Here is a 15,064-nt window from a genome sequence, read left to right as displayed (position 1 = left end):
TACCAACCTTATTGTGCTTGCTAATTTAAGACTCGGTTGAAACAAAATTAAGGATCGAATGCATTTTAGTGTCCAAAAAAGCAGAATTATCGTCTAAGTTCTGCCGAAATCAGCACCCTTGCGAAGGGTTCAGAATTCAATCGAACAAAAATATCCGATCTTTTGCGATCAAAAACACAAAATTACAACTTTAAACATACTATTGGCAAAAGGCATTATTATTAAACAATATAGAATAGAAAATTTGACATCATTTTCTCAAAATATTGAAGAAATTTGCTCACTAGACATCGAAAAAGTACGCAATCCAATTCCCATTCAAACGCGTGAGAAACTGAAAGTGCATAATCCCGACTAACCTAGTCCTAGAGCCTGTGTTATTTTTTATGCACTTTCAGTTTCCCACGCGTTCGAATGGGAATTGGATTGCACACTTTCACAATGTCAATGTTTGGTTAGCATATTTTCTCCAATATTTTGACATGAGTTGACGTCGAACGTTCTATTCTATATTGTTTGGCAATATTGTCATGGAGGTGCCTTAGTGTCATAGACCTGACGTGACATGGGAAGTCCTCTTTTGGTCTAGCGTGCTCGCCAGTGGCGTAGCTGGGATTTTTCCGGGGCAAGCCTGTATGGGGCGGGGCCCAAATCCACCAAACAAAAATTCTGCCGCCCCTTCAGGCTGAAAAGGTTGACCCAATTTTTTTTTTTCGGTGGTTTGAAAAAGTGAAGAGCAAAAAAAAGAAAAAGGAATACAAGGGCTAGCGCCCTAAAAGCAACTCATTTTGATATATAGTTCCATTTTTTAACAAAATTTTAAAATTGTTCAAATTCGATCCGCACCTTATATCGTTGGCCTATGGGATTCTCTCTTTCTCTTTCTTTTCACCTTCATTTTCCATCTCTCTCACTCCTTTTTAATTTTGCGCTCCCCCCCAGCAGCTACGCCACTGCCCGGGGCACTCAATTTTTTTGGTAGGGTGTGCCACCGCCAGTTTGAACTTGAGGTCTAAGGAACTGATCGGCAGGCCAAAAAGGGGGGTCTAGGGAACTGATCGGCCGGTCAAAAAGGGGGGTCTTGGGAACTGTTTGACCGGCCAAAAGGGGGGTCTTGGGAACTGATCAGCCGCCAAAATCTGAAAAATCTCGGCAACTAAACCATGCAGGCCAAACCAGGGTTCAATTTTGTTGCGTTTTTGCCACAGATTTTTGAAGGAATCGATTTCACTTTGAATTGTGCATTAAATTATTAAATCAGGAAAACCATTAATGCAAAATAGGTGTGTTTGGCCTATTACGATGAAAATCTCAGCAAAGCAAAACAGCATTCGAATCAAATTACTAGACCCTGCAGACCTACAATCTATGCTATTAGCCTACTGATAATTATAGCAGCAGCTAGCAGCACTACATATTAGCCCACCATAAAAACAAACCCACAAAAATATTTTTTCAGTGCCGAAAAAGTAAAACATTGACTACATTGAACTGCATGAGATGATTGAGTGAAGTGTGCAGAATTTGACACCATTCCACTAGACCAGTAGATCGTAAATTACCTTTTAATTCACTGTCATGGCTAGCTGCAAGGATGTGCACACAATTATTTGAGGTACTTTTTCTCATATTTGGCAATTTTATTCCCAAAAGAGATCTCAAAATCATTTATTTCTAGCAAAATGTTCATCAGCTGAACGGGCAGCTGAAGGCATCGGCATCGCGGCAGGCACTCGACAGTGCAGTGCTGTTTAACAACAAACCAGTGTTGCCACTACTAAAGGAGCCCAAAATCCCGCCCAAAGTTCACCTTACTCCTAATACAATGTGTTTCAATGGGGAAGAAATTTATGGAAAATTCCCTTTGAAGTTTTTGAGCTCGCAAAAGTAGCTTTTGGGCTTGAAATAGTAGGACAGAAAACACGCCTGTCAAGATGCCAATGAGAGCGGAAATCGATGATCTGAGGGTCTATGGAACGGCTAGAAAATTTTCGGGCTTCAGAGCGGGCAATCAATGAATTCAGAGGGTCTAAGGAACGGCTAGCGGCTCTGAAAAAGGGGGTCGTCGCCGCGGCACATACCCGTATAGCTGGGAAATGTGAGTGCCCCCCCCCGGGCGCCACTGGCGCTCGCCTCTTAAATTAATCCCAGGCCCGGGATCCCAGGGTCGTGGGTTCGAGTCCCGGCAGGACCGGAAGTGGCTCGAGGAGGCACAGGATAATTCCGTGAGCGGTTTGTGACAAAATGGTGGTAGCGGTGGTCCCTGGTGTTTCTTAACACCAGGCGGATCCACCCATCGGAAAGGGTTTTTTAAAGGCGTTCATATTGGCTGGTAGTGAGTCCAGGAAGTAATTAGGCGCGGGGACGCCTTACGAGGAGGGGGCATTGTCACGAAGGTACATGTATAAATGCCTTAGTGTCCTAAACCTGACGGGGAAGTCCTCTTTTGGTCTAGATACACTAGCACGCTCGCCTCTTAATCCCAGGGTCGTGGGTTAGAGTCCCGGCAGGACCGGAAGTGGCTCGAGGAGGCACAGGATACTTCCGTGAGCGGTATTGTATTTTGCCAATAGTATGGTATGTTTAAAGTTTTGTGTTTTGTGTTTTTTATCGCAAAGATCGGATCCGGTATTTTTATTGCCGATTCAAAATTCTGTACCTTCGCAAGGGCGCAGAATTCAGCAGAACTTTGATGATGATTTTGTCTTTTGGACACTACTAAAAAATGCATTCGATCCTTAATTTTGTTTCAACCGAGTCTTAAAATAGCAAGCGTAATAAGGTGGGTACCGTACCAATTTTACATGTATATATACCGTTTACCAAATGTTGAAGAAATTATTTGAATATCTGACCTGCGCAACTCGTTAAGTGTGTATTTCCCATAGACCGTCCTTAGCTGCAGCGTATCGTAGGATTGGCGAGCGAGTCTACTCACACCTCAGTCACTACATTTTCCACTGGCCTTCTCCGTAACAAAGGTCTGAGGTATAGGGAGACATGAAGTCCATGTAGGGTACAAAGACCAGAAATTGCATTTCAAATGTACACTTACCATGTCACTGTTGCCCTAAACATCTTTGAAGTAAGCTTCCTTGGTTGTATTATCACTATTATGTCTCTGGAAATTTATTGGTCCAAATTTGTAGTTAATATCCTGAAATTATGTGTCATGCTTGTAAGCTACAACATGCTTCAAATGGTGTTGATCAAATCTGGCTCTCAAAATGTCTGACAAAACAATCCCTGAACTTTTGACCTTTCATAGACATAGCGACATATGTGTTATTCTACCAATACCCCACAGAACAGAGACTGTGACTACAGGGCTGTCAACTCTCACGCATTGGCCGTGAGTCTCACGCATTGGGTCACTTTCTCACGGTCTCACGCCAAGGTAGTATAATCTCACGCCTAAGTAGTAAATCTCACGCAAAAAGCTGGAAAAAGAGTAAATTCTCACGCATCGTCATGAATAATTTGTTGTTCTGAGATTGCTGATGACGCTATAGCAGTTCAGAACAATGCCTGCCCTTTGTAGTTGAGAATGAAAAATTTTCAGTTTAAAATTTTGTTTTGTTGAGCTGTTGTTGTTCCGAGATTTCGGGTGACGCAGACGCTACACACAGCATCGCCATATTAGGTCAATAATTACATTTGCACAGAGGGAATCATGTGGCGCACCATCAAGTGCTGGATTACAAATAAACTGAATTAATAAAATAAAATTCACCTCTAGAGATATGTTTCTCACTTTCAAAAGCGTCATAATCCTATTGACCATGATAATTGAAGCTTGCACTCTCCCATTGTGTTTATAGAATTGTTTATAGCCACATCAGACAGGGTCTAATTCTGCATTAAACCGGGCAACGTTATTTCTATAGATCTGCTGCGCATTCAAATTGCATTGTATTGCATCGTAATTTCATTTGTGTCTAATAAGATGCTAATTATGTTTACACAACATGAACTCACGTGTTTTCAAGCAAATTCGCCGATAATAGGTGATCAAAAGCGATCGGAATGTTACAAAAGTACAGATCGCATTCAGCTTACTTCATATGAGATGATCTTTGGAAAAATACGGCATAATTTGTCTTGGTGTTTGCGGAATGCCATGCAGTAAAATATTAATACGTTGCGGCAATTCATGATTGACAAATAACAATCGGCGTGTCCTTCGTATCCTCCACTGTCAATTTCTTATCCACTCACTAATCCTCACAAAAGTTTTGTGTTGATTACGTAATGTGTGGAGGCAAATTGCAATAAGTACAATGAAATAATGAATAGGGCGGGCTCCGAGGCCGGTTTCTTCTTCATCTTACGTAACAGTATTGTTCTAAAAAAAAACCCGGAAGCTTGTCGTTTGGAGCTCTAGCTGAAATACAGCAAGATAATGTAAGATAGTAAATGTAAACCTGTATTTTAGCTAGAGTATCTCGAGCTAAGCCACATACCACACACAGTTAATACACTACATACGAGAGCTTATGATTTGAAAAGACGGCCACTTGATAATTTTATTCATAGCATGTTACAGCATATTTCTGGTATCTATTCTATGTATATTGATGGTGTGCATTTTCAATTGATAATGATATGTCAAGGTGTGATTATAATCTTAAATCATAGAAAATTTCCTTTTATTTTTGGTCTATGTTAAAATTGTTAATTGGCTTGCAGTTGAATGAGTTGAAACAACAGGGTAATCTTTTGTCAGGGATTTGAACTTCCAGTCAGGGTATTGAAAACAAAAACTGCATGACAACAATCGAATTTTCTTGAGTTCAAATGTTAAACAGAATAATGAGCATGCGCAGATCATAAAAATTAGCAATTTCAGAGATATGTGGAAAGGCTGAATTTGTAGTGGCAATGAAGCTATTTAATTGTACACGGGCGTGTGCAATAGCCTGGGTCGCGCGGCCTGCCATGCGTGCCTGTTAAAGAACTAGCGGACCGCCCTCAAATTAACCCATGGCACCCATGGCATTTTGTCGTACATTAAGGCTTTAACCGAGGGAAAACATCGGATATCTGTAGATGTGCATATAGCACACATGATAACTATAAAATTTGGCAAACCTGGAAAAATTGTGTGTGATCATGATTTTTGTTATGAAACTGGCTATTTTTTTGCATCACATTTTTATGCTACAATAGCAAATTGATTAGCAAATCTTCAAAATTGTGGAGCATTTTGCTATGCGAATCTGGGTGAATCCAATGCTGCCCACAAGTGAATTTAGGGAGGGACTGGCATTTAGAAACACCAAGAAAAAAGAGATTGGTACTTTGGCTTATTAGCATTGCCTGTTTAATGTTTTGTTTTGATAAATGGGGGAAATATATTCATTTAACGTTGAGAATCCATGACGAATTGTGATGTCATTCACATTATTAAAATTTGCAAACTTCGCCTTACTAAAAAATCTATGTAACACCATCAGGTACCTCATCTCTCCCCAGTATAATCACATAGATATCAATATCTTGAAACATGTAAGACTTACCAAAAACAAGGTCCTGTAAATGAGTTAATGCGGCGTGTTTACCAGCTAACCCATCTGTTGTTTTCATTGCAGACAAAAGCTAACAATACAGCAGGACCTGCATTACAGACATTGTAGAACTGATGAGTGGCATTTGAATGAGACAGATCTATGTGAAAACAAGGTCAGTTGATATTCAGGCACATTAGTCGTGATCAGATGGTCGTATAGGATTCCCGAGGTTTGGCGTGCCCGAGAATTGCGACTCATCCATGTGACTCAATTGAACCCTTTATGACCTTGAGGAGGCCATACCTCTTTTTCATACACTCCTAGATAGTGAGAACCAATCAGAGCCTCCGTTAGTAAATTACTAGCCGTGCATAAATGTTGTACAATTGCATTGGCGCGCACTCCATGTAGTACGCGCAGTGCTTTCCGATGCGTTCAGTTTACTTGCGGGTTGTTGCATTTATATTTGCCAAATTTTTAGTGACAATATAATGTAATAAAAATGCAAAAATCATAGGATTTTTTAGTCGTGTATGTAGTTAAGTCAAAAAACTCAATTTGGTGACCACTCTCTGGCTAGTAAGGTTTGACGATTGATTCCACTTCTATGGACCATTTAAAAACAAAATAGCCTCCATGTCCCTCGCGAAAATCCCGGCATTTTTCGCTAGAGGCCAAAATCCAAAATGGCCGCCGCCACCATTTTGAAAATGTAAGTTTTGAACCAGAGAACCTATAATCATGCACAAAGACACTTTTTCGGATATGTCGAGTACAAGGATTCCGATTCTGACATTAGTTTGACATTACGGCATCATTTTCACCCAGAAATCCAAGATGGTGGCCGGCACCATCTTGAAAAATTTAGTTTTGAACCAGGGGACCTAAAATCGTGTACAAAGACACTTTTTTGCATTAGTCGACCACAAGGATTTTGAATCTGACATTACTTTGACATTACGACCTCATTTTTTCCCAGAAATCCAAGATGGCGGCCGCCGACGCCATCTTGAAAAAATAAGTTTTGAACCACAGTACCAAAAATCGTGTACAAAGACACTTTTTCTTTTTAGTCGACCCCAAGAAATCCGAATCTGACATTAATTTGACGTTATAACATATTTTTTTGCCCAGAAATCCAAGATGGCCCCCATTTGGTAGAGCGTAAATGTGATTTTTGAATGAGAGCAGAAGCATAAGTGTGTCATTTCTGCCTTATCTGGGGTTCATGGCCCTTATATGGGGTTTAAACTGCCATAACTTGGGTTTACATCCCTTATTTAAGGATAAGGAGCCTTATCTGTGGTTTAGACGGCCTTATCCTGGGTTTACGTTCCTTACCTGTGGCGAAGATGCCTTAACCTTAGCATGTTGCAGTCTAAACCGAGATAAAGCATCTAAACCCCAGATAGTGCGCAGTAACCCCAGATAAGGGACGTAGACCCCCGATAAAGCAGTCCAAATCCCAAATAAGGTGCCTTAACCCTAAATAGGGACATAAACCCCAGATAAGGCATCTAAACCCCACATAAGGTGCCTTAACTCTAGATAAGGGTCGTTAACCCCAGATAAGGGTCGTAAACCTCAGATAAGGCATCTGAACCCAAGATAAGGCGCCTTAACCCCAGATAAGAGACGTAAACTCAAATATGGCAGTCTAAACCCCAGATAAGGCGCCGTAATCCCAGATAAGGGACGTACACCTCAGATAAAGTAGTCCCAACCCCAAACAAGTCGCCTTAACCCTAAATAAGGAACATAAACCTAAGATAAGAGAAGTAAACCCCAGACCTGGCAGTCTAAACCCCAGATAAGGCGCCTTAACCCCTGATAAGGAATGTAAACCCCAGATAAGGCATCTTAACTCCAGATAAGGCGCCTTAACTTCAGATGAGGGACGTAAACATAGGATAAGACAGTCTAAACCCTAGATAAGGCATCTAAACCCCACATAAGGCGCCTTAACCCCAACTAAGGGACGTAAGCCCAGATAAGGCAGTCTAACCCCAAGATAAGGCGCCTTCCATCAGATAAGGAGCGTAAACCCCAGATAAGGCATGTAAACCCTAGATAAGGTGCCTTATCCTTAAATAAGGGACATAAGCCTAAGATAAGAGAAGTAAACCCCAGACCTGGCAGTCTAAACCCCAGATAAGGCATCTAAGCCCTAGATAAGGTGCCTTATCCTTAAATAAGGGATGTAAACCCAAGTTAAGGCAGTTTAAACCCCATATAAAGGACATGAACCCCAGATAAGGCGGAAATGACACACTTATGCTTCTGCTCTCATTCAAAAATCACATTTACGCTCTACCAAATGGTGGCCATCTTGGATTTCTGGGCAAAAAATATGTTATAACGTCAAATTAATGTCAGATTCGGATTTCTTGGGGTCGACTTACCCGAAAAAAGTGTCTTTGTACACCCATTTTTGGTACTGTGGTTCAAAACTTTTTTTTTTTCAAGATGGCGCCCATGCCGCCATCTTGGATTTCTGGGAAAAAATGAGGTCGTAATACCAAAGTAATGTCAGATTCAAAATCCTTGTGGTCGACTAATGCAAAAAAGTGTCTTTGTACACGATTTTAGGTCTTCCGGTTCAAAACTAAATTTTTCAAGATGGTGCCGCCACCATCTTGGATTTCTGGGTGAAAATGATGCCGTAATGTCAAACTAATGTCAGAATCGAGAATCCTTGTGTACTTTACATATCCGAAAAAGTGTCTTTGTGCATGATTATAGGTTCTCTGGTTCAAAACTTACATTTTCAAAATGGTGGCGGCGGCCATTTTGGATTTTGGCCTCTAGCGAAAAATGCCGGGATTTTCGCGAGGGACATGGAGGCTATTTTGTTTCTAAATGGTCCATAGAAGTCGAATCAATCGTCAAACCTTACTAGCCAGAGAGTGGTCACCAAAGTGAGTTTTTTGACTTAACTAATGAAATAGGTTAATAAATGTGTATCACTTGTTGCTCGAGAAATTGTACAAAATAATGCACTTGTACTGAGATGTTGATGCGTCTAATGCACTAGCTCCCCCCTTCGGGGCACGTGCATTAGACGCATCAATATCTCAATACGCGTGCATTATTTTGTACAATATTTCACTCCCAACAAGTGATGTATTAACCTATAATTAGAGCAACTGAGCAAGATTTTTTTCTGGTATGCATGACCTTTGAAAAGCATACACTTTGCATTGCAACTGGAATATATTTACAACCCGAAGATTGATCTCTTGATGTCTTTTAACTGGCTCAAGTTAAAACTTTTAAAGTTACAAACTTTAGGTCACATCGCCTGGATATTTGGGGGGGCAGCAAAGCCTAGCACTCGAACACATGTAGAGTACCAGTATATATATTCAAAACATAATTATCGGAAATATCTGAATTTGTGTATACTTTCAGACACAAGGACTCGACAAACGTCAATGAGATTTATTATGGATCATGTAATGGAATGGTAGACTTAAGCTCTTGATGCCAATGCGGAGGTAAATTAAGAGACATGAAAAAAACATGAACCGATTCATATACAGGAGAGAAACCTCATAAATGTATAGTTACTGTAGCAAATCATTCAGTGAAATGGAAAATAAGAAAAGGCACAAAAATAATAATACAGGAGGAGACAAAAAAGAAAAGATGCATAAGAAACCTTATCCATGTAGTTATTGCAACAAATCATTCAGCCAATCGAGTGACAGGAAACAACATGAAATGATTCATACAGGAGAGAAGCCCCATGTATGCAGCTATTGCAACAAAACGTTTAGGCGAGTGGGAAACAAGAAAATGCACGAATTGATTCACACAGGAGAGAAACCACATAAATGTAGTTATTGTAACAAATCATTTAGCACATCGTGTTCCAAAAAACGGCATGTAAAGATTCATACAGGAGAGAAACCCTATCAATGTAGCTACTGTAATGAATCATTCGGCCGATTGGGAAACAAGAAACGGCATGAAATGATTCATACAGGAGTGAAACCTCACAAATGCAGTTATTGCAACAAATCATTCCACACAGTGGGTGACAAAAAACAGCATGAAATGATTCATACAGGAGAGAAACCCCATCAATGTAGCTACTGCAAGAAATCATTCAGCCGATTGGGAGACAAGAAACAACATGAAGCAATACATACAGGAGAGAAACCCCACAAATGCAGCAATTGTGGCAAATCATTTACAACATTGGGGCGCAAGAAACGGCATAAAATGATTCACACAGGAGAAAAACCTCATCAATGTAGCTATTGTAACAAATCATTCAGCCAGTTGGGAAACAAGAAACAGCATGAAATGATTCACACTGGAGAGAAACCTCACAAATGCAGCACTTGTGGCAAATCATTCACGAGGTTGGGACACAAGAAACAACATGAAATGATTCACACATGAGAAAAACCTCATCAATGCAGCTATATTGTAATGAATCATTCAGAGAATTGGGAAACAAGATGCGACATGAAAAGATGCATAAGAAACCCTATGGCCATGTGTTTTGAACTGGTGCACTGATATTGAGGAGCCGGGGTCTTTAATTGTGCAAGATTTTTTGGCATATTTTTATTTTTTTAAGCCTTCATCTTTTGCCTACCTAGACAAATTATATACCTATCAAATTAAAGCTCTTGATGAGTGCTTTCAAATGCCACCTAAACCTTGGATGTAGCATGTAGCCTTCATTAGTAATGACATTTTATACCAAAGAGTGACAGCGGTGAGCTGAGGATCCGATATGGAGGATCCGATAAATAAAAAATACACCATGCGTCAATAAGTATATCAAATTATGTTGAAACTCCTGTGAATTATTCAAATACCTTGTTTTGCATTATTTATTTGTTTTAAGGACAATGTGGATATTATATTGAATTAAACAGCTAATTTTAATCAGTATTGGACCTTATTTTGGGGAATTGTCACTCGCACAAGGCCATGCGTGTTGAACTATATTGAGGGCTGCAAGAGGGCAGTGCCCCCCTTTCCTAGGAAAATTTTGCATTTCTGAACTCGTTCTCGTATCACATTGCACCATTGGGGAAATCCCCATCAGCATGATCAGTTTTTATCGAGCTGAGGCCTGCCCCCCCAACTCAACACAAAAGTTGGCAACCATGAGAGTTACCAAATCTTTTAAAGACCCCCTTTGCAATGATTTTTCATCAAATTTATCCCCCCTTTTTCATGTAAAATCGAGGACAAAATTTGGCCAAAAACAACCCCATTTTTATGGTTTTCAATGACTAGAATTTCAAACACCCCTTTTCAGTGACACTAAATATTGATATAAAATTACCGCATTTTCCCAAGTACCTCTTTTAATCTAAATTTCGCGGACAGTACAAATTAAATACCCCCTATTTTGCTGATTTCACAGTCAAATTTTGCGGACTGTCCAAATTAAATATCCCCTATTTTCCCAATTTCGCGTTCCTCGCTACTGGTAAAAAAATTACCCATTTTTACGCTATTTGGTAACTCTCATGGTTGTCAATTTTTGTTGAGTTGGGGGCCGGGAGCTGAGGATTCAGTATTGTTGTGCACAAGAAAATAACATCAAAGATGGTCTCAGAATTGGATATTTTGCAGTTTAATTTCAATTAATATTCATTTTAATATTAAAATCATTAAATCTAATTTTCTCTGCTATAAAAATGAAGCAGAACAGATGGATTTATCTGCGGTTGTTTTTGTGTTGTTTTATGTTATTTCATAGCTAATTATAGGGGTCATAAATCATGTTAAATATTTATCAAAAGTGCTATTAAAGTTTTACTATTATATGTGACAAGATGATCTGGTCCATGGGGGCCAAAGGTGGCAAATTTAAAACTGAGATTAAGGTAAAAACATGGAGTAAAAAATAATAAAATACATCAAAAAATAGACATCAAAAAACATCATTACTTTGGAACCATGTATGCTAGACCTTTGGTATTTTCAGTAAATCATGGCCTACTATATGTGTAATAATTACAGTAACTCAATTTTCAAAATTGCCTCCTTTGGCCCATGGAGCAGATCGTGTCACATATATACAAATTAATGTATAAAAAACCACCCGAATGGTTATAGAAGCACACAAAAGATTGAATGTACTGACTATAAGCTGTCACCTACCCTATCCATGTGTATTTAAACAGGATGTGCTGCAATCATGGGTTTCATTTTTGGCCAAAACGGCATAAACTGCTGAATGATATGTACATGTATAGCCAAATTTGCCAAAAATGTTGCCAATTGGGTCCAAATTTCTTGAAAAATTGGTGCACCTTGCTTTTTTTCTTTTTTACACTAGTTTTGTTTATATAATAGGACATTATAAATTGTTTGTGTAGTTTCCTTATGTTTAATATTCTTACAAATCACTGTACATCGATATTGTAATTGTAATATATACAGGGTGTCCCAGAATGATTTATACCGGGAAAGTTGTATTTATTTAGGTATGAGGGGCATTACTATTCGTAGTATTGTTTTAAATTCTATAATATACATATTTAGCTTTCATAGGAATTTTAGATTTTAGAAATTGGACGTTTCTAATAGAAGTTACCGCATTGCGTAAAAAATGGTGAATTCCAAGTTATGACAAACTGCCTATGTTGAAAACATGTAAAACTAGACATTGTGCTCACAGAGCACGGCCCTTAGCCAGTGATGTTGATCTTTTTATGACCTTTGACCTTATAGTTGTTTATGCGATATTTGTATCATCAGCCTATGGTTCATGGTGGTGACGACATTGTAGGGCTACTATGTAATTTACGGGAGCAGCAGCATTTTGAAAGTAATTGGGGAAAGAAAGAAGAAGAATCAGACAGAAAGACAAGACCTAGCTTAGCTAGGTAAATACACAGATATCCTTGGAAGGCTCTGTAAAGATTGTTTACCGATCTTTACAAAACCTGACAAGGACATACCTATTCTTACTATAATGTATACTTTAAAGCACACATAATGAGGAATGATCAGCCCAATTATTATTTTACATGGCTCATTGAACCACAATGGGCTTGTAAGGACTAAATATCTTTGCTGTATGGATGATATATTTGTGTGCAAATCTATCATGGGGTAGACTGCTTTGCATTCCTTTTTTAAACAATTCATACCATTCCATGCATTAAAACACAACACATCCACATCCCCAGTGACTGCCCTGCCCAGAGAAAAAAGGATAGATAGCTGTTGGATCAGAACAGGATTGGTGTATTTTCCATAGGATAGAGGGATAATAAATTTAAATGGTCTACTACAGTAGACTAATCATGGGGGGTCATAGGGCCCACCTAGTAAATTATAGTGAAAATTACGTTTTTGTTCATTGTCCGTAAGTGGAAGAACTTTGACCGCAAATGATCACGTGACATTTGTGGCACCACCCAATGGTCCTAGTGCTCAACTATGGTCAACATGGCAAAAAGCATATGGCTATGATGTCCGATTTAAGGTATTTGGTTACATGCCGGAAATGACCCCTAAATGACCTTTGACCCCAATTCTGTGTACAACTTTTAGACACTGGCTATAGACGATGCATGTGTGCCAGTGACGCCACGGTGCTATGTAATATGGGGAAGGGGTAGCATTTTAAGTGAAAAACACGTTTTGGGCTATAATGACCTTGACATGACATTTGCGCCAGACATTTTCACGTGACATTTGTGGCACCCCCCAATGGTCATAATAACCAAATTTCGTCAAAATTGACAAATGCATATGGCTATGATGGCTCATTATATGATTGGTAGAAGAAAGAAAGAAAGAACTAGTGGCAAATGGTGGTCATAGACCACAAACCTAGCTGGGGCATGTTGGTGTTGTGGAGGTATCTGACCCCTGTAAAATGTTCCAAAAATGTTCCCCTAGTCATGAGGTTTGTTGTCACCGAGTTTGAGTCCCGTACTCCTTACAGATGTCCAGAAAATGCAATTTTAAGATTTGACCCCCAAATGACCTTTGACCTGACCTGGTGACCCATGCAAAATGTTCCAAAAATGTTCCCCTGGTCATCAAGTTTGTTGTCACCAAGTTTGAGCCCTGTACCCCTTACAGATGTCCAGAAGATACATTTCTAGGATTTGACCTCTGCATGACCTTTGACCTGACACCTGCAATGTGTTCCCCTGGTCACGAGATTTGTTGTCACTGAGTTTGAGCCACATATCCCTTACAGATATCCACAAAATGAAATTATAAGATTTGACCCCAGATCCCCTTTGACCTGACCCCTGCAAAGTGTTCCCCAGATCATAAAGTTTGTTGTCACCAAGTTTGAGCCCCATACCCCTTACAGATGTCCAGAAAATGCATTCCTAAAATTTGACCTCTGCATGACCTTTGACCTGACCCCTCCAAAATGTTCCCCAGGTCATGAGATTTGTTGTCACCAAGTTGGAGCCCCACACCCCTTACAGATGTCCAGATAATGCAATTGTAAGATTTTGCCCCCTTAATGACCTTTGACCCCAATTCTGTATGCAAGTTAGAGGCGCGTGGTATAGCCGATGCATATATGCAAATGACATCATTGTACTATATAATATGTGGCAGAAGAAGCATTTTGAAGGTATTTGGTTAAATACCGGAAATGCCCCCTTAATGACCTTTGACCCAAATTCTGTTTAGACACTATGGGTACTGGATATAGCCGATACATATGTGCAAGTTGCGTAATTGTAGGGTGTAACATGTAGGAGGAGAAGCATTTTGAAGTTTGTTGCCAGAAAGAAGAAAGAAAGAAAGAAGAGGAATCGGATAGAAAAACAGTACCTAGCTTGGGGGGTTGAAAACCCCCCAGCTAGGTAAAGAATCAGAATCTAAGAAAAAGAGACCCTGGCTAAGGTAATTACTAACCATTTAGCACAAAGTTATTTGGAAAATGATATGCAATATATTGGTTGTGTCCTGTTCTTACTTCCACTTATAGTAGGGATGACCAATGAACCATCAACTTGATTAGAACACTCCCATAGCCATGCAGGGAGCTCAACTGTGCACTGCTTGCACAGACATTTCTAAATTGAGCTCATTCTTTTATTTTTCATAATTTTTCTGTAAAAATTGGAGATGTTAATGCCAATTATGTTTTGTAACTATCCTGCAAATTACAGCATCATAACTTATTTGGTTTTTCTGTAAGTGTGAGTCAAAATTGGTCCATCGCCACAGTGCGCTTAATTGCCAGTGGCCCAGTGCAGCACTGCTCAGAATGGCACAAAATATTCAGATGAAAAAGATCAGGTGAACACCTTGACCTACTGAGCTGTAATTTGGCAGAGTTGTTGTTATTACCTCTATCATACCCTCTGTAAAAAGGAAAAAAAAACGGACAAGTAGATCTCGAGTTAAAAATTAAATCACCAGCTTCCCTTTGGAATTTCCAAACACCTTTCGAATCATGTTAAATAGACACCTTTCTGAACATAAATGTGAAGTTTCATGCTCATCTCAACCCTAAACATTTTCTTATATTTATACCATCTGCACTGACTTGCTGCTATACACGCACAGGAGCTGTACTTTTAAAATACGCG

This window comes from Amphiura filiformis, chromosome 7 (genome assembly GCF_039555335.1).
Source record: "Amphiura filiformis chromosome 7, Afil_fr2py, whole genome shotgun sequence".
Classification (NCBI taxonomy): Eukaryota; Metazoa; Echinodermata; class Ophiuroidea; order Amphilepidida; family Amphiuridae; genus Amphiura; species Amphiura filiformis.
This window is presented reverse-complemented; position numbering follows the sequence as displayed.